We start from the raw sequence: 19,496 nt of genomic DNA on the forward strand, positions 1-19,496 counted from the left end.
TAATGTCTTTATGTTAATGTGTTATAATAATTATAGTAATTGGTTCAATTAGACAACCAATTGATATAAAATTCGGTTCATTCTAGGGCTGCAACTAATGATTATTTTGAAAATCAGATTAATCTGTCATCTATTTTGTCAATTAATCAGATTAGATTTATTTATTTTTTTTATTCCCATGCCTTTATCTTAATAAAAAAAAATTGTAAGTATTAAAAAAAAAAAAAAAAAGATCATTTCAAATTGACAACAATTATAATTCTGTTTCTGTTTTGGTCTGTAACATGTCAGGAAATGGGCAACAATGTTGATCATTGTTTTTCAAAGTAAAAGCAAAATGTTTTAATTTGATTCAACACAAAGATAATCAGTCAGGTATACTGAAGTCATGTAACATTTACTGTTGAGGAGCTCAAATTTTTAGTATTTGGACAATTTAAAAAAAAAGAAAAAAAGGTATAAAACGGTTCATAGATTCTAAGAAAAATTATCAATTAATTTGATAATTGATTAGTTGTCGATTAAACAATTTACTTCTAGTACTACCACAATTTAGATTTTTTTTTTTTTTTAAATCTACTAAATGCTCAAATAAATCAAAAGTAGTTTAATTAATGCTGCTGTAACTACATTAATTAAATCAGATTATTCTTGTGGCGTGATGTTAGTATGTTGGAAATGCTTTTAAAATATAACAACATGAATTTAACTAACATTTTGATACAATGTGTTGATGTGCCCGTATTTTAGTACATCGCATCAACTTAGGGAATTTTGATGACAGTTTTGCAGATAATGTCAGAAGTGCATTTCACGTAACTCACAAAAAAAAAAAAAAAAAAAAAAGACTCCATAATGGGTATCAGTATGAATACATATTGCAACTATATTTAAGTATAAATAATTAAATAATAATTATTTGGTCAATGAAATGACAAATTGTTGAAATTTGGCATAATTATTAATTGGACAATTTCAAAGAATTTGATTTTTTTAAATTATTATAATCAGGCCAGAGTTGTTAAGAATATTTCACATTTAAGAATGTCTTATTAATTTAATGAGAGGAAGACAAATCTTTGAAAAGTAGTTTTTCGAATGCTGCTTTAAAATAAGTAAATTGGATTGTTTTTCTTTCTGAATATTAGCATGAATTTCAATAAACAGTTACATCCTTGCTTCTCTAATTACAGAGCATCACAGTGGGGAAAATCAGATGCAGGCTCAGCGGGTATTGGGTCAGAGCTGATTTTTATGGCTAACAATTTCTTCGAACGCAGACAATTATGGAAATTTGAACTGAACGGAAAATCCATTCGGAAAAAGACGCCACAGGATATTAATTAATTCAAAAACATATTTAGTTATGTGTGTGTGGAGGCTTGTATTTGTACAAACACATTTTCAAATAACATTAAACAACAAAGCACATAAAATAAAAGTACCAATTCTTTATTTTATTATTAATTCACCCGTTAAGGCCAAGAACAAACAAATCTCAATTTTGAATTATTATTTTTTTTTATAATTTCATCGTGCAATTCATGAAAAGTGTGCAGCCCACAGTTAAAGTAACGAAACCCATTTTTCAAAATAAAAGCGAGCTTCCAAGTGCTCATGCTCTGAAGACCGTCTGACCATGGGCCGATGCGAATTCACATTAAGTGCTTTTAAGTGGCAGTAATGTGTGTTTCAAACTGTAGTCCACTCAACTAGAAAGGCACTCAGCAGACCTCCGACCAGGCGCCAACACTTGGGGTCAAGAGGATTGCCGAAGAACATTATATATATCATTATATACAGTAAATACATATTATTAAAGTGTAAACGATTTGATTCAATCTGATTTCAATTTGATATGGTATGGCTACATTTGAGTAATGATGATATGAGTTTCTTGTCATTCTACAATGTGAATTACTTTTCAGTAGGTTACTATAAATATAGCATTTCCTTCGGAGATATATTTTGCCATTAAAGAACGATTCACTAAAGTCACATCTTTTACTTTGTTGTTTGTTATAGCCCTAAAAGAAATATATTTTGCACATATTTTGTGTTGAGTTGGCCGCCAGATACGGCTAAATAAAATTCATTGGTAATCCGTCAGAACCTGGGGGTGAGAAATATAAATGAAATATTGTTGTTTTACAACTTCTATCATTGAGTTTTGGAAAGCATTTTATTCTTTTTGTCCAAACCCAAAGATGTACCATATTTGTATATATATTTTTTTAAATCTCTTTAATAAACTCCGTTCAGAGAATTACTCATATTTATGACACCATTAAAGAAGCAAATTTTGACAGACTAGCCAAATATGATTAATGACTTAACCCCCATAAAAAAACAAAATAAAAAAAAAAGTGTTTATAAATCCATGTTTTGCCTGTTGTGCATGTCTCTCTCTCCATGAGATGCTCATGATTTTGTTCCTCTGCTTTTGAAAATAAATTCTTTGTGACCACAACTGATCAGACTCCAGCCTCTTTTTTTTTTTTCCCTGTTGAAGCTATTTCCAGATTTGCCGTCAATGTTTACATAAACCCCAGAGTGTTGCTCAAGGTGTTGGATGCAGAGGACAAGTCGGGACCCTGACTTCATCTGACCCTGCCTATGGTCCCTGCTGGTTTGCTCTCAGCGATTTTCCACACATAAATATGTATAAAATGTTAGGTTGGATTCTTTTTTAGTAACGAAGCAAAAAGTAATGAGAAGCCCTGTTAGAAGATGATACTTTGTAATCCATTTCATGTCAATGCCATCAATCCAAATGATCACTCCAATTAACTAGCCAGTCCCTTTCATGGTTAAATTAGTTTCAAAGCAATTACAACATGCTTTTCTGTTTTATTAATTCTAATGGTGCCTTTGGGCCAACCGGAAGTACTGTACATTAGGGATGTAATGATAAGCGCGATATCGTGATATTAAAACTGCCACAAAATCGTCGTCGTCATGTTCACGATATTTAAATGCAACACATCTGTTCAAAGAGTCAGGTTGATTTCCATTTGTGCAGTTTTAGCACCCTCTGGTGGCTAGTTTCTTAGTCCAATATAATTTTCATTAGGGATATTTTGGCCCTTCAATGTTTAAAATCTACACTAATTGTCAGATGAAGGTGAACATAATATGTCTGTTAGCTAGCTGTTAGCTAGCTGTTAGCTAGCTAGTCAAATATTAAGTTGTTGGTTGTACGTTTAATTGAAAAGACAAATATATCATATGAATACTGGTTTAGGACCAATAAAACGTGATTGCGAACATGTTAGTTTCATGCTAAGTGAATATAATCTTCTTGCTACTGAATATGCCTATTGAAGCGCTGTTAAAGGACAAAGGAGAATTGCAACTTTTACTCACATGATTTTTACTATTAACTTGTTTTTAAGAGTATTAAGTTACATATTCCCGTAGCCTAATTATAAACCCCATTCATTCTCTATCAGCCTATAATCATATTTGACCAAAAGAAAACAAACCCTTAAAACAAAAAGAAACAGGCAGTTGGCAAACAATTTCAAGAACCAGCCAAAAAGATGAACCAAATACCAAGCGCAGCGAGATTCATAACGAAAAAGGGAGATATTAGTGATAGACCGATACGTTTTTTTCAGGGCCGATGCTGATACCGATTATTCGTCGTCAAGGAGGCCGATAACCGATATTTCAAGCCGATATCATTTGCAGTAAAAGAGAAAATAATGGTGTAAAAAAAAATAAAATAAACCTTTTTAATTTTAAAACATATAAACAAGAGACAGTTTTGTTAAATTAAAAATTTTAACAGAAATTGTAGAAAATGTAGGGAACTTCCAGGGTCATCAGCATGTGTTAAGCTAAATTCAAAGCTAAGCAAGCAAATAAATAAATAACTAAATATTTTTCTACTGTAAATAAAGTTTTCCAAAATTCCAACATAATTTCAAAAGTTATTTTATTATTATTATTATTTTTTATATAAATTAAAAAGTGTTGGGACTTCCCAGTGTTTGCAGTGAATACATAAATAAATAAATAAATAAATAAATAAATAAATGCGTTTTCTAAAGTTTTCTACTGTAAATAAAGTTTTCCAAAATTTCAACATAATTTCTAAATTTATTTATTTTTATTATTTAATGACATAACTTGATTCCAGCTTTATTGCCCTTCAAATTCGTAAAATGGCCGATGCCGATATTTGTCAAAAAGTCAAATATCGGCACCGATAATCGGTCTATCCCTAGGAGATATATTAACAAAAGGTAGTTTGAACAAACGGCAACAGAATAAAAAAAATAAAAAAAATCACATTGTTAGCCACCAACATCAATCTACTATTGTTCACGTTACTCTCGCTATCGGCAGATGGAATAAGAGGGAGGGAGAGAGAGCAGACTGCACAACTACACCGCACAAAAAAAAAAAAAAAAAAAAGATCAGATGGCATCCAAGTCAGCTGCTTTCTTTTTAGCGAGCTTCTGGTCTGCAGTGACGTCAAAGTAATGCAGCAGAGAGAAAATGGGCATTAAAAGGATCACTCCTTTTATCCTCAGTGCACCTCTAATGATTGGCTGATGGTGGTGCCATTTAAGCTCGGTAGCTGAGCACAGAAAAGCGACATCGCTATCCTGTCCAACTGCCTGTGACGGATGAGGGGAATTTGAGAGGTGGCCAGCAGTTGACTTCACAGTTCGGCGCAAAAACTGAGTGTGAGTTTCTGCTGCTCAACTGGGTTAAGTGTAATACAGTAGTGAGACTATCAAAGTGGATTGTTGTTCCCAAACATGTAGTTGTTGAAATTTGCAGTGGCATTCCAAATTCCAATTTATGAGCTCAATATCGACTTTTACAGCATTTCAAGCCTCGGCTTGTGTTTACAATGACTTGTTTTTCCCTTCCGGCTCTTGGCACAGTGCCTCACCCAGCAGAATAGTACTGACATCTCAGAAATACCGTGAGTGGAAATGGTAAATGGATTTCATGTATAGTGCCTTTTTTTTTTTTTTTTTAATCTTTATCTTTTATCTTTATCTTCAGGTATCTTAGGTATACCTCATTCACCAAGTCACAATTAATTAGCCCATTAGCAATCGGAAGCATCAGTGATAGACCGATATGGGTTTTCCAGGGTGGATACTGATTATTTGTAGCCTAGGAGGCCGATAGTCGATATTTCAAGCCGATATTCATTTGCAGTAAAAGAGAAAATAATTGCATAAAAAACAACAACACTTTTTTTCTTTTAATTTTTAACATGCAAAGAATAGACGGCTTGGTTTAAAAATTATAACAAAACTTGGATGGAGCTCACAGGATCACCAGCATGTGTTAAGCTCAATTAAAAAGTAAACAAGTAAATAGTTCTCTAATGTTTTCTACTTTAAATAAAGTTTTCCAAAATTTCAACATAATTTCTTAATTTTATTTATTTATTTATTAAATATTTTAAAATAAAAAGTGTTGGGAGTTCCCAGTGTCAGCATCATCTTTTAGTAAGTAGTGTTGCTCCGATACCGCTTTTTGACCCCCAATACTGATTCTGATATCCAGCTTTGCAGTATCGGCCGATACCGATAGCTGTCTTGCCATTGGTTTAGAGCATTCAAGGGCCAATCGGATATCTTAGATCGGCATGCAGTGAACATGTCACATATCAGTGAATGTCGTGCACGAGCAAGACACAAGATGCTGCATCCAAAATCCTATATTAGCATTGGAATTAATGGTATCGGCATGTTACTTGTGATACCACTGTTTTAATGCAGTATCGGCCCCTCTGCCGATACCAATATCGGTATCGGAACAACACTATTAGTAAGTGAGAAATTTAAATAAAACATAAATGAAAAGTTCCCTGTATCTCACTGAGCGACAAATGCACGCAAAATTGCAAATGTACCAGTCGATAATTTTGGGTTTTCGCCACGGTTCGTAAAAGGTTTCAAAAGATCTTTGCAGGCAGTGAAAAATTGTCTGAATATGTTCAGACTGTCTGTGAACAATTCGCTTCCTGACTCTGATAGAGTAAGGTCGCAACTTTTTTTTGCGTCCTAGTATAGTATGGGGGCGGGATTTCATAAGCTTTAGCTTCTCATCCGCCAGCCCTTTTTATTTTCGGTTATTTTATATGTTGAAATTGTATGATGAAATGTTGAATTGTTACAATGCTGTCCGAAAGGAAAAATGGACAAATAAACCAAACCAAACCAAACATCTTACAAATCCTGATGTAAACCCTAAATTTGTTACGTTCGCAAGCATTCACCTCTCAGTGAGATACCAGCTTTATCGGCCTTCAGATTTGTAAAATGGCCAATAATCGGTCTATCCCAAGGAAGCATCTTCACAATCTTGCCAAGTTTCTAATAAAGGTTGTCATTTAAAAAGAAAATAAACCGTTGATATAACATGAATTGGCCATCAAACATTTGCCATTCATTTTCCACATGTATGAACAACCTCCAACCTCTTCATTGCACACCAGGCCAGACATTTTGAGGATGGAATGTATCATCAGGCCTCTCTGCTCAGGCAGCCTGTACGCATTTCCCATAACAATGGCTCCCGTTGCTGCTTTTGCACTATATTTATTTATTTATTTTTAATTAGTTCTTAAAGTTGCCATTGTCTGCGTCGCCAGCCTTTTTCCTAATGGAATAGCGGTAAGTGTCTTAATGGATGACTTTCATTTTTACCTACGACATTTATTAAGTCATAGCCTATGGAACACAATATGGTCGCCATATTCAATATCTTCATTAAACAATTTAGTATGCATTTGTTCAATTGGTTGGTGAGCTAATCTTGTAAAACTGTCTTCTTGAAGTCTAATTTAATGGAAAAGGATACGGCAATAAAAATGACGGATTTGGTCATCAGTGTAGAAAGATACTATTGTATTTCTTTATTAGAAGCTGTTGGAAATATACGTCTAATAACGAGGGGTGTGACAAAAAAAAAATCATTTTTTAATATAAAAATGCCAGTTTGCTATTACGCAATTTGCGGATTTCTGAGGGCAAGTCTGCAGCACTCTGACTGCAGAATTTGGGTGAAGTCCTGCGACCCACATCCAGACCATACGCTAACGTGTCGGAAAGTTCTGCCTCGCCTCAGGTGGATGACAACAAAATTGATGCCATTGACTTGACCATTCATTCAGTCCTGAATCTACTCAAGCACCTCTGGGCCATCAATTATTGGTGCATCCAACAATGCCGCATCGCGCCACAGACCAAAAACTCACTGATGCCTTGGATCATGCGCCAGACAAAAAGATCCTCAGGAAGATCATCAGCGACCCATGAAAATATGTTGTCTCATCTCCAATACAAAGTTGTGAAAAGCAGAAGTGACTGGAGATACTAATGATGAAAATGTTTTTAAAAGCTCAAACTGCAATGTTTTAGTATAATTGTGGGTTTGGGGCTTTGCTTTTGACTCATTAGATATCGATTCATTTGTTCTTGCTGTCATTTTACAATTCATTTCAAGTCAACATCGCCTAAGTACAATTGATTACCCACAAAAACAAATGTACGTCATACTTATTTATCTCCATGATTCTGATTATTAGAGGGGGGAAAAAACAGAGCAATGATCAAAGCTCTTAATTTGTGGAGCGGTGACAAAAGTGGCGTGACCTTTCCTCGCTGAACATTGGCCACTTAAGACTGGGGGGGGGGTGGTGAATGAGGACCTTGAATGACTCCTGGCTTGGTAATAGCTTTTCAAATCTCCTAATAATAGTGATCTTTAGTGCAATTAAATCACTCATTTCCCCCTTTATGGCCTTCAACCCCATCACAGTGCATGTCTTGTTTTTGTATTCATCGAAGGGATGGCTGGGAATAAAAAAAAAAAGAGAAAGGCTGTGGAGGATGATTATATTCAGGAAAGATGGGGGATATTTGAGGTCAGTTGAATCAAATAAGGACAATGGAAGCAACAGGCCATTGTACTGTACAGTTAAAATAAAAATAAAAAACTACATCATATATCTTATTCAGTGTGACAATATGAAAGTAACTCAAAGTGACATCAATCAGTGTCGCGTCACAACACTGACTCATAATGCGTTTTATGTTTTGCAAACTTAATACCACAATGGTTCAATCTCATTCTGCCTCTGGCCCACACAAATCATCAGAAGGGAAAAGGCAATATTAAGCAAATTGTTTGTGAAAGATATTCACTTTCGTCTATCTTATGAATACATATTCGATAGAAGCCGGCTATATGACAAAATAATGATCGATTTCCATACCATTACGATGCAAAGGTTCGGAAGCAGGATGCCAGAAAACATTCGCTAATGTTGGACGATTAAATTTGTGGCATGTTGTATTGAGAAAAATAATTTGGAATCCACAGACCTGTGTGCATGAGTCATAAAAATCTGATGACATCCAGGAAAGCTGTTAAATATCATGAGCGGGGAAGCATCATCCTTGCAAATTTGTGCACATAAGCACATTTAGACCAGTTGGATTATGGCAGCCGCCTTGGAGTAAAAATGACACTCACCAGCCACACAGGTTGATTTATGTTGACTGTTTTCCTCACAAACAGCACATGAGTGAGATTTTAAAATAGTGAAACAATTGACAAAAGTTGCCTTTTAGAAAACAGGAAAATATCGATTATACTGATACTCTTCATCCTTATCGAGGTCTCGACCCGACTGCAGTTCGTCATCAACTTGAATGGGCGAATGTTAACATTTGATGGCGTCTGGTACATTGGAGATGTGTTCTCTTCACAGGTGACGACCACCAGATTAACTTTAAGCGAAGGTAAAACGCTAGTCACACCACATACTGCGTTGGTATATGTAAACAAATAAAAATAAATAAACACATAAATAAAATGGGTTAAAGTATGGTAAAAGCGAAACTGGGATGCGAAGCCGAAATATGTTTTCAAGAAATGGAGATAATCTGGATCTTTAAATTACATTAACTCATTCACTCCCAAGACATTTTCACTGTTTTACTGGATTTTGACTGATTTTGCAAAGCCCATAGAATATTGTGTCCTATTGCTATAAAAACATGGAATCTACCAAAAAAAGATTAGAGCCTCTTCTCTCATCAGGAAAAAAAAAAGTACATTTCTATCCGTTTCCATTTTGCAGCAATTAGCATTAGGATATGGCTAAGTTTCATCATTATTCACAAATCTGTTTAAAATAGTGGGGAAAAGAGCTTTTTGATCTCTTCTACTCTGCTGCCATCTGCTGGCAGTTTTTGTAATAACTACCATTGCTTCAAGCATTCTCTTCAGTTCAGAGGCTGCATCAAAGCCAAAACGTATAAATACATCTTTGGGAGCATAGTATTATTTAAAATATAACGTATTTATACGTTTTTGGGAGTAAATGAGTTAAAAGGGTGCACGATGCAAGATTAGACTCAAATTTGAGTGTCAAAATAACCATATTTTTCACCCGCGCATGTTTTAAGAATTGCATAATAGACAGGAGGCACGACTGTGGCACAATGACGTTCGGCGTTCGGGCCGGAAACTTTAGCTTTTGCTCTGAGCGTGACGTCATGCGCGTACACGCTATTGTCCCTGTTAGCTCTCGCGATTGTTCACTCAACTTCACGGACAGGACAGCTAATTCAAACTTGATTTAAAGAGACCTGCACCCGATACATCTCAATCCCTTGTGGAGACTCCACGGAAGACAAAGAGAAGTAAGGACGCGGAGGACGCGGATAAATATAAGAGTAGCGTTTGTCAGGTGGAGAGAGCTAGCTAACCTGGGGATGAAACGGGACCCACAGCTTGCTGACTTTTTGCTAAAAAGGTAAGACTTCGTAACGAAAATACGATCGGATTCACGGGAGGCACTATTTACGTTTGGAAGGTTGTGATTATGTAAGCTTTTGTCACTCAAAATGACTTTCACATCCAAAGTAACGAAGATTAATACGTTTCTTACCTCTGTAGACATTATTAAGCCTATGAAAAAGGTGTTGTGCGTTGTCCGTGTTTACGTTTGTTCGATTTACTTGGAGGTTTGCTCGTGCCCGAAACGTCGCGCACGCTCCTGGGTCCATTCCACGTTTCGCCAGAGGGGTCGCAAGTGTGCAAAAACTCTGAATCCTGCTTCGTGCCCCTTTAAGATATCATCATTATTTTTATATTATGATAATTAAATTCTATATTGTGAACCTAGTGTTTTACTAGCTGCTGGTTTGACAACGAAGCACAAACAAATTAATGCTTGTATCTAATGCAGCGCAGTATATAGAGTCAAGCATTGTGCTAATCCCTTTAGGGATTAAAAATTAGTGTAATCACAATACTAACACAAATTTTCAATCCATGAAGCCATTTTAGTTGCAGAACTCCTTAGAGCTAATATGAAAAAATAAACTATACATTCATCATTTTTCTTCTATAACTTTGTTATTTTTTTTTTAATCTGAGTGCCCGGATTCCATTAATTTAGTCATAGCTTGAATCAACATTTTTCTTTTCTCCTCTGTAGAAACAAAACCGTGGAAGGAATGTTTCGTCAGATCTCCCCTCCGCACTGATCAAGTGCTGCCTTCATAAATGGCCCTCCACTGAGGGTAGCGCCACACTTTAATGAAACATCCAGCTTTAATGAAAGGCTAATCACGTAAGTCAGGCTACCGCCATGGTGAAGATGCGAAACATACAAGATCAAGACGCTGCTTGCCTCCCTGCAGGATTATTTGTGTCTCACCGTGAGAAGTAAAAAGTCAGAAGAAAACAATGGATTGTTTTCGTTTGGAGGCATATTAGCTAGCAGCTAACTTAGCTAGTTACTAGCTCAAAGTAAACCCACTAATGAGTATTTTCAAGTACCGTATTTTCCGCACTATAAGGCGCACCTAAAAGTCTTAATTTTTTTCAAAAGCTGACCATGCGCCTTATATATGAATCAATATTGAGCCGCAACAGGTCTCGCTGTCAAGACGCTATCGGTGACCCTGCACAATCGGTGAGAGTGCATGCGCAGAAGATCCCGCCATCTTGGATCGCTAGCTAGTACTAATACTTTACCTCAGGGAAAATAATAAAACAGCTGTTTATTCATTTTGGGAGTGAAAAGCTGGTTTGTAATCTATTAAAGTTTGACTGACCTATCTGACTGTTTTGTTGACATTCCCTTTAGCGCAGCACCATCTAATGGACGCATAACGTAACCCCAGCCTCTACTGTAGCACCTTATATATGGAAAAAGTTTTAAAATATGTCATTCATTGAAGGTGCGCCTTATAGTGCGGAAAATACGGTATAATTATATCACAGTATATTTTTGTTATAGTTTTCATTCTCATATTTTCCAGCCATTATTTTGTTATGGTCCTTGATTACACATAACAGTGTAAATTCGAAGACAAGTGAAAACAAAATGGCTGCTATTCATAGTGGACCCACATTCCTTTACGTCCTCATTTGTATGTTGTCCGCACATATTCTAATAGCCTGGATTTGTATGTATGACAGCACTTTAATTGCTTGAGTTAACAAGGTGAGCTCCCTTGGCCACCCTTGCACAGCACAAATCAGAGGAGGGATATTCAAATCCAATCCTCTATAAAGCCCCCCCCCCACATGGGCAGTGTGACACCAAAAATCAATGCAATAACAGCTGCGCGCTCCAAACTCTGAAGCGTTCAACGCTTAAATGATGTTCTAACGCTCTGCAAATGACTTGATCAGGGTGAGGTGACCCCCATTCTATTTTCTGATGACAGAAAATAGCAAGATGAATCAATATGTACTTTGTTTAAAATAATAGTGATGCAATAGGATTTTTAAAAATCCTGTTAACAACCACAGTAATTCTAATACTGTACGTTTTACAAACAGAGGATTGTAGTTACTTGCAGTTTTGTCAATGATAAGAATAAAATAGTTGGAGCTTCGAATTTCAAATCCCTTTATGACCTTTGACCCAGCACAAGCTCAACAGGTTTACTTTACTTCTAGGTTTTCTCATCTTGTGGATATTTATTGGTCATACGGCAGCATGGATAAACACAAATAGGAGACGAGACACAAAACGGGAGTTGGATGAAAAGGAACTTCAAATTGAGAGCAATTGATGGCGTTTTGTTGCGGCGCATTCACGCTGCTTGACACTCTGCATCTGGCTGACTGAATTGCTTTGACCTCGAACGATTTTTAAACAAATAAGATTGTCTGTGTGTGTGCGTCATTTTCTGTTGACATTTGCTAAGTGCAATAGCTGCTGGCCATGGGAGATAGATGTGCACCCTAGAATGCGTATGTATCTGCCAGAGTATTTTCTGTTACCTTGAGTGAGATTCTTGTATGCGCCAAGAAGGAGAAAGTGAAAATACTGCACGGGGGGATGTATATCGCTAAAAATTGATTTCAGCATGTTTGATGGTAAGTTGTTTACCTACTTACGCTTAATGTGATGCAGGTTTGCCCTAAAGATCTGGCGCGCTGTGAAAAAAAAAATGACTTTGGGCCTCACCACTTTACTGATACAAACTGGTAATACAGTCAAACCTCGGTTTTGAAAGCGAATTGTTCGAAATCTCAAACAATTTACACAAATTGAATTAGCGCAGTTAAGCTAGCGTCATTTAGAGCATCACTTCCGGTATGCGCTCTTATTGTGAAACTACATGGTGACACTTCCGGTTAGCAGCGCAACTTACGAGTGCTATGTGGTAACGTGCGGATGAGGAAACACCGCCCAAACATTCGTAGCAAACATTTTAGAAGGAACAAGTTATAGCTGATTCTGGCAAGAAGGTTACAGACGAGAAATAAGGACAACAGGAACCACCAGTCATTGACGCACACGCTAGCGCCAGACTTCCTGCTGCTATCGCTGCTAGCGAAGACTGATTCTGTTCAAGCGGCCACACGCACGAACGCGAGGGTAAGTTGTGTCACGTGAACTCGAATTATGCAAATTAGGATTTGTCTCAGTTACGCAGTTAAAGTTGTAGCCTTTTCTACACTCGGCGAGTGAGTCGCGTTCAGGTACGCTCGGCTTTTTTCAGTTCGAGAGACGATTTTTTTTGGGCGAGTTCAGAGACGTAAAATTCTCGAATTTTCTGGTCGAAAACAGAAGCGTTCGAAAACCAAGGTTTGACTGTACTAATTTCTAGGACTCCTGTCTCTCATGGGCTCGAATCGTCCCTTATGATGACCCCGATGTGATCATCCACAAGCTGAACTAGCAAGAGATTTCCCAACGGACTTTAAACTCAAACAATAAGTAGTGACTGGAGGTGAAGTTTTTGAGTCTCCCCACAAGATAAAACTTAGTCCAGTTGAGTATCCGGAGGGGGCAAATCCAGGCCTACAAAGTAAAGACCTTCCCACAGTTTGTCTTGAGCCACATGTGCTTCACAGGTAAACGAACAAAGTCTCTAAACTCATCCTTCCTGGTCATCACACAGGGTCAATGTGTTCTGCCACAGCTTAGCCAATAAGCTCTGATAATGTACGTTATTCCAGGTGTCACAGATAATGAATCGTGTTAGGCCAGCATTTACTTGTGGATGGGAGTGTTGAGGAGAAAAAAAACATGAGAGATTCTTTGAACCAGGATAAAAGCTAATGCTAGTTCTTGGAAAAAAATGAGCGACGGGAGATGGGAGCAGTGGGGTGACAAATGATGAACGGTTAAAAACATGCCTGAAAGAGACGATTTGCCGCATTGCCCTGCAGTAGATTGATATCAGAGAGGTACCCACACTTTCAAGGGAAGGTATTTTATGTGATGACAGCTTCTTAGCACTCGGTTGCTTGTTTTTGAACCTCGCCATGCAACGGTGTTTGATCATATGCCCATTTGTGTTTTTGATTGCCATGCCGAATGGTAATGAAGTGCGCCTCTGTGTGTTTGTGTGTCCTTTACAATTTAGAGATAATCATGGTACTGCTTCCTGCCAAAATGCTTGTGATCTTTACATAGTCGCCTGGTGAAAACTAATTAAATCAAAATGTCATGTAATGCGGTAGCTTGCGCTTCTGATTCACTTGCCACGATGGACAACAACAATGAGCCCCCCCCCCCAGGATCATGCCGTCAGAGTAGTTCAGTAGAGAATAAAAATGTTGTGTTACCAGGGAAACACCAGTAATCTGAAGGTATCTTCTGGCACAACCAAACAAGTCCAAAGTCCCAAAGTCTGTTGGGTCTTTTTGGGGATGAAGTTGACGTTTGACTCTTACTTCAGGTCTTAAGTGATTGAAGATCCAAGGACCGGAATGTCTTGATGATGACGTCTTCGGAAAGATAATGAACTGAAAGAGTTATTTTCTCTTTAAACAGATCCTCTAGAAAGTTATAGCAATATTTTTTGTGTGGCATTGGTGGAATTTCTTGGCTGATTGGATCTGGACCTAAGGCAGACAATGACTGATCATACTTAAACATTTTTTGGGCAATCTGGCAGTGAACAGAGGGTGAGTGTGTCTGAAGTTTTCAGTGGAGCATAGCTGGGTCCAAATGATTAGCTTGGGGGGGGGGGGGTCAGCGAGCAGAGTTGCATTCACAACACCAAACTGTGACACAAGTGGGCATTTGTCAAATCAGTCATGAGAAGAAAGGCCAACCGCCCCCGAGGACAAAAACAGGAGGTGCATATTGTGGTCCCTCTGTGGAATATTTTCAGTCCATTACTTTGTCAGAGAAATTCAGAAGGATTTTCTCCAAACATAGCATACCGATGTACTTCAAGCCCAGCAAAACCCTCAGACAAAAGGTGGTTAACCCCAAGGGCAAAATCCCTAGAGGCAAACTCAGCAATGTTGTTTATTCAGTACAGTGCAGTGAGGAGTTTTGTGACATCTACATTGGAGAGACCAAACAACGCCTACGCAAACGCATTGCACAACAGAGGAAGGAAGCCTTGCTGGGTCCAGAGTCAGCAGCTCATTTGTGTTTCAAAGAGACAGGACAATCCCTTGAGTACAAGAATGTCAAAATCCTGGGCAGAGAGGATCAGTGGGTTAAGAGAGTTTTGATGGAAGCCATCTATGTCTCGATATTGTTGGAGGTCTGTCGTCAGCTTACCTGATGTCTATCTCCCAACAACTCTGCACCCAAAATTCTAGAAACTTGTAGAATCCCTTTAGATTAAATGTGAGTCTTCAACTTTCACAAATTCGTAAAGGAAGAAATTAACAACCGATATGTTGTCTGACTTTCGTCTTAGTCCCAGTGGAGAAAAGCAGGATTTTACTTTTTAACAGCATAGCAACAAGAACTTTCTACCACCCCACCATACCACGCATTAAGGTGTTCTTATTATCAAGCACTATCAAGGCGTTGGCACGATTTTCCTCCTCCAACCTGAATGTTAAAGGTCAGTCCATTGATCAAGCGTGTAATTAGACCAGGTAAGAATGAGATGCCTGTATCATCATCTCCAAATCCGTGCCCGTGCACTTTCTTGCAGATCGATCTGTTCATTCAGAAGAGGTGGGCGGAGGAGTGGGATGCATGAGAGAAGAGAGTGAAGTGAATATCTTTCTGTTACCGGTATTAATACTGTCTTTGGATGCAGCAAAATGTTAGGACAGAGAATGCCTTATGAAAATTAACCAAGTAATTTTGTTATCAGCTAGTGTGCTGATGATAAGGGTACATATGCCGTTTTACTATTTGGGAAAATTGTTTCAATGCCACATATCGACTTATAATGGCATGAAGAGGATGTGAAAAAGTCAGCAAAAGTTAGTCGTAGTGCTGGGCAATATCTGAAGTTACACATTCCTATTTACTTGACATTCATGCCCTGACTGTAGCATGTCTGGTTTCTCAGTTGGCAAAGAACGATCTATTAACGTAGTGCATATTTATGTATGTTTTCATGGTATGATATGCTGAAAGACATGCATTTTGTGGTCAGAAGTTTCCATACATCCATCATTGGCATTGTCAAAATTTATCTGGGGGGCTTTAAATCTTTTATTAGAATTATTCTTTTTCTAGAGTGTACTAAATTTCACATCTATATCTTCAATGATTTAGTGTGAATATATTTGGGATTGTCTCTAATCCAAGCAACATTATGTCAGGTACATACAAGCTCAAATACACACATCGCTACTAGTATTTGGGTTAAATGTTCCTTTTCAACCACAGGTGCTTTTTGTAGTAATTGAAAAGCTACTGGCCTAGTTTTGGCTAAACCACTCCTTTTGGAAGAATTGGTAGAGCTTACTGTATTTACTGTAAATTGGTTGGTTTCCTGGCACTGACCCAGCTTTTAAGTTAGTCTTTGTCGGAAATGTTAAATACAGGTCCAGAAAGTAAAAACCCTGCCACAGTTTGGCTTGAGCCACAGATGTTTCAACTCAACCGGCAGGTAAACGTCATCCCCGGGAGATTTGTGGATCTGGATTTGATATCACTAGTCTTGGTCTCTCTCAATGATACAGTGCACTGGACCTCCAACAAACCTTCCATGGACTACAGTTCTTCTTTTATCACCACCCACCATGCAGACTGTAAAGCTCTAAAGTGACGTTGATATAATGACTGACACGTGACTGGATTCTGGACTTTGATTTGGCCAAAGGTGGTGAAGATTGTCGGGAAAAATCTGAGCTCACAGTCAACACCGGCTCACCATCGTGATACTGCCGCAGCCCAAACCTTTTCAGCCTCTATGCACATTACTGCGACAATCATCCTCAAGTGCGCTAATAACGGGCTTTGGATGAGGTCAAGCTGCAGACGAGAGGACAATGACCTTCCAAAACAAGGGAGTTCATTATTGACTTTCAGGAGACCCCTGTCTCCATCCTTTCATTATCAAAGGGGTTGAAGTGGAGAGGGTGGACATCCACAAGTTACTCCGCCTCCAAGTGTCACCCAAATGGAGTCGGTCTGTGCACGCTTGCTGCCCAGAGGTGGCTTTACTTCATCAGTCCGCTCAGGGAGGCACGTCTGAGCTGTAGCCAATCACGATGGCCCATAGGGGATTGGTGGAGAGCATCCTCACTTCTGGAATCACTGTCAGTTCGAAAACACCACCCAAGCAGAGAGGAAGGCTCTCCAGAGGGTTGTTAATACCGCGGTGAGAATAAACAGGGCTGATATTCCTTCCATAGACCATTTGTAAACAAAACAATGTAAGAAAAGAGTCTTAAAAGGTTTATTCCATGCCACGAGGTAAAAAAAAAAAGAATTCAGCATCTCAGTGAATTCACTACTGTGCAGGGGGGAAACGGTGTACTATATAGTTCATCCTGTTTATCTTGTGTGTTTGCTGCTGATTATCCCTCACTCCTCCGCTACTGCCAGGAGAAGAGGTTAATTGCCCTGATGCTGCTCTTTGGATGATTATGGCCCGGCCAAATCACCGCTTTCTTGGGGAGAATTAATTCAGCAGAAAGGACAGTGTCAACCGTGGTTCATATAATCAATACAGGAGAAGCTCACTTGAAGGCCAGATACTAATGAGACTGCTGTAATAGCAAATGCGCATCTTTCAAATGTTTCCTTCTGGAGTAAGCTTGACGATTGCTCAAGGACACGAGCCAGAGGCCTGCTCTCATGATGACATCAACAGAACGGAACAAGGTGGGTGAAGGACAAGTGTGCTCCAACAAATAAAGATCAGTGATACTGGTGAAAATGTCAAGGAAAATGATGATATAAATATAGTCCAAGGTTCCTCAACAAGGAGGGCTGCAGATGAATAAATCTAACCGTAATTTCGGTAACGGGCAACACATCCGCTGACGATTTGATTTTGACAAGCTGCAAGCAGTACAAAAATGACCAAAAACAAGCTTTACCAAAATTGCTTGTCACTACACGAGCCTTCTGACAGTCACTGACGTGCTGCCATGAGTGTGGCCACCAAAAGGGAAGCTTGATACATAAACTACTGACCACCTCCATACAACTAATGCTGTATGGGCAGACTAATGGCCCGGCTGTCCTCCAAGCTCAATTCAATAATGATTCATGTAACATGATTAATAGATTTCTGGATGATTTTGCATTTCCCTTCCTCTAATTTGACAAATTAACAAAAGGCAAACTTGATATATTGGTTTTGTCTCACAGAATTTGAATAGAGCCACAATTAAAACAAACAAAAACAGTTTTAATCTCTTAAATTACCTTTCCATCATGTTAGTGAAAGTTCTTTATCTCATCAGCCCGTCAACTCTTTTTGAGGCTTGTGTCTGTACTGTCTGTCTTTTTGGCAAATTGCAGTTTCTGCTCAGTAATTATGTCGTTATCAGGAGAACTTTGTTGTTGGGCAATTTTGCAGCAAACTGTGTTGTTGGCGGAGTGGATGTGAGCAGGAGGGGTTAAGCAGTCCAAATAGATTAGAACTTGCCTAGTGTGAGCATGCAATGTTTGTTGTGATGGTGACATTTTTTGCACTGCATAGGTCCCCAGTTGGAGAGCATGGTACAGATCATAAGGCCATTCAAAGCAAGTTTTTTGCTCACCCTGTGAAGAGAGCGCCAGAGAAAGCAGGATGTATAAGTTCTCAACATGATATGCACCATCACTTTTGGATCATTAGTGGCAGCAGTGAAAGTAGCTTATGTGGAAAGTTTCTTTTTCCATTGCAAAAATATACTTATGTACTGTCCATGCTTAACTCAAGATTCTCCAAATCAAGGTTTATTGTCACATCAGGTGCAGACAACAGAGAAGAGAGCTGGATTTAGAAAGCCTCAAAGAAAACGCTTGATAAAGAAAGCGTGACTTCGAGAGCAGGGCTGGATTGAAGCAACCTCGAACACATGAAAAACAGCTTAGATGGAAGAACCCTGGCATGGAAGTAGAGGGGATAGGAAACCTCAACGTACTGAAAGAAAAGCTCGACACACTGACGTAAGCTGTAGGGCAATGGACGATTGACAGAAATAAGGCCTATAGGACAAAATAAAATTCACTAAATGAGAGAAAGAGAGAGAGAGTAATGATCATACCATTACAATACAATGAACCAATAACCAACATATATGGAGCATGGCCCAACCCAAATTATGTTGCTGGATATTTGAAGGTCTTTGCTCACTCACTCCATCTCATGAGAGAGTCAGTTTTCAGTCTCTTCAATAAGTTTGGTAGTTGGAGGCCATCCTCCATTTATTTATACCAATTCTTGATAGACTGTGCAGCGAGTATTGTTTAACACGGTGCCCTTGGGCTCTTCTTTTGACTTTATTCAATTCACTTAGATAGCAGGAATTCAGGGACTGCAGTGACTCACACTGAGCAAATACAAGAAAAGGTAATGGGTATTTTTTTTTCTTTCTTTTCCAACTGTCACCATTCAGATGGATGCTAATAACGGTTGAATGAGGACAGACAGACTCAGGGAATTAGAAGCTTTATCACACTACATAAGACCACAAACAGAACCATATTACATGCCAGGAATATCAGGAGCATAAAAGAACCAGAGACCAGTAGCTGGTAGACTGCAGTATCAGGAGAAGTGTTAATTTGTCGACCACCTGGTGTTTCACAAATGGGCACTAATGGCACG

The sequence above is a fragment of the Festucalex cinctus genome, chromosome 20 (assembly GCF_051991245.1).
Source record: "Festucalex cinctus isolate MCC-2025b chromosome 20, RoL_Fcin_1.0, whole genome shotgun sequence".
Classification (NCBI taxonomy): Eukaryota; Metazoa; Chordata; class Actinopteri; order Syngnathiformes; family Syngnathidae; genus Festucalex; species Festucalex cinctus.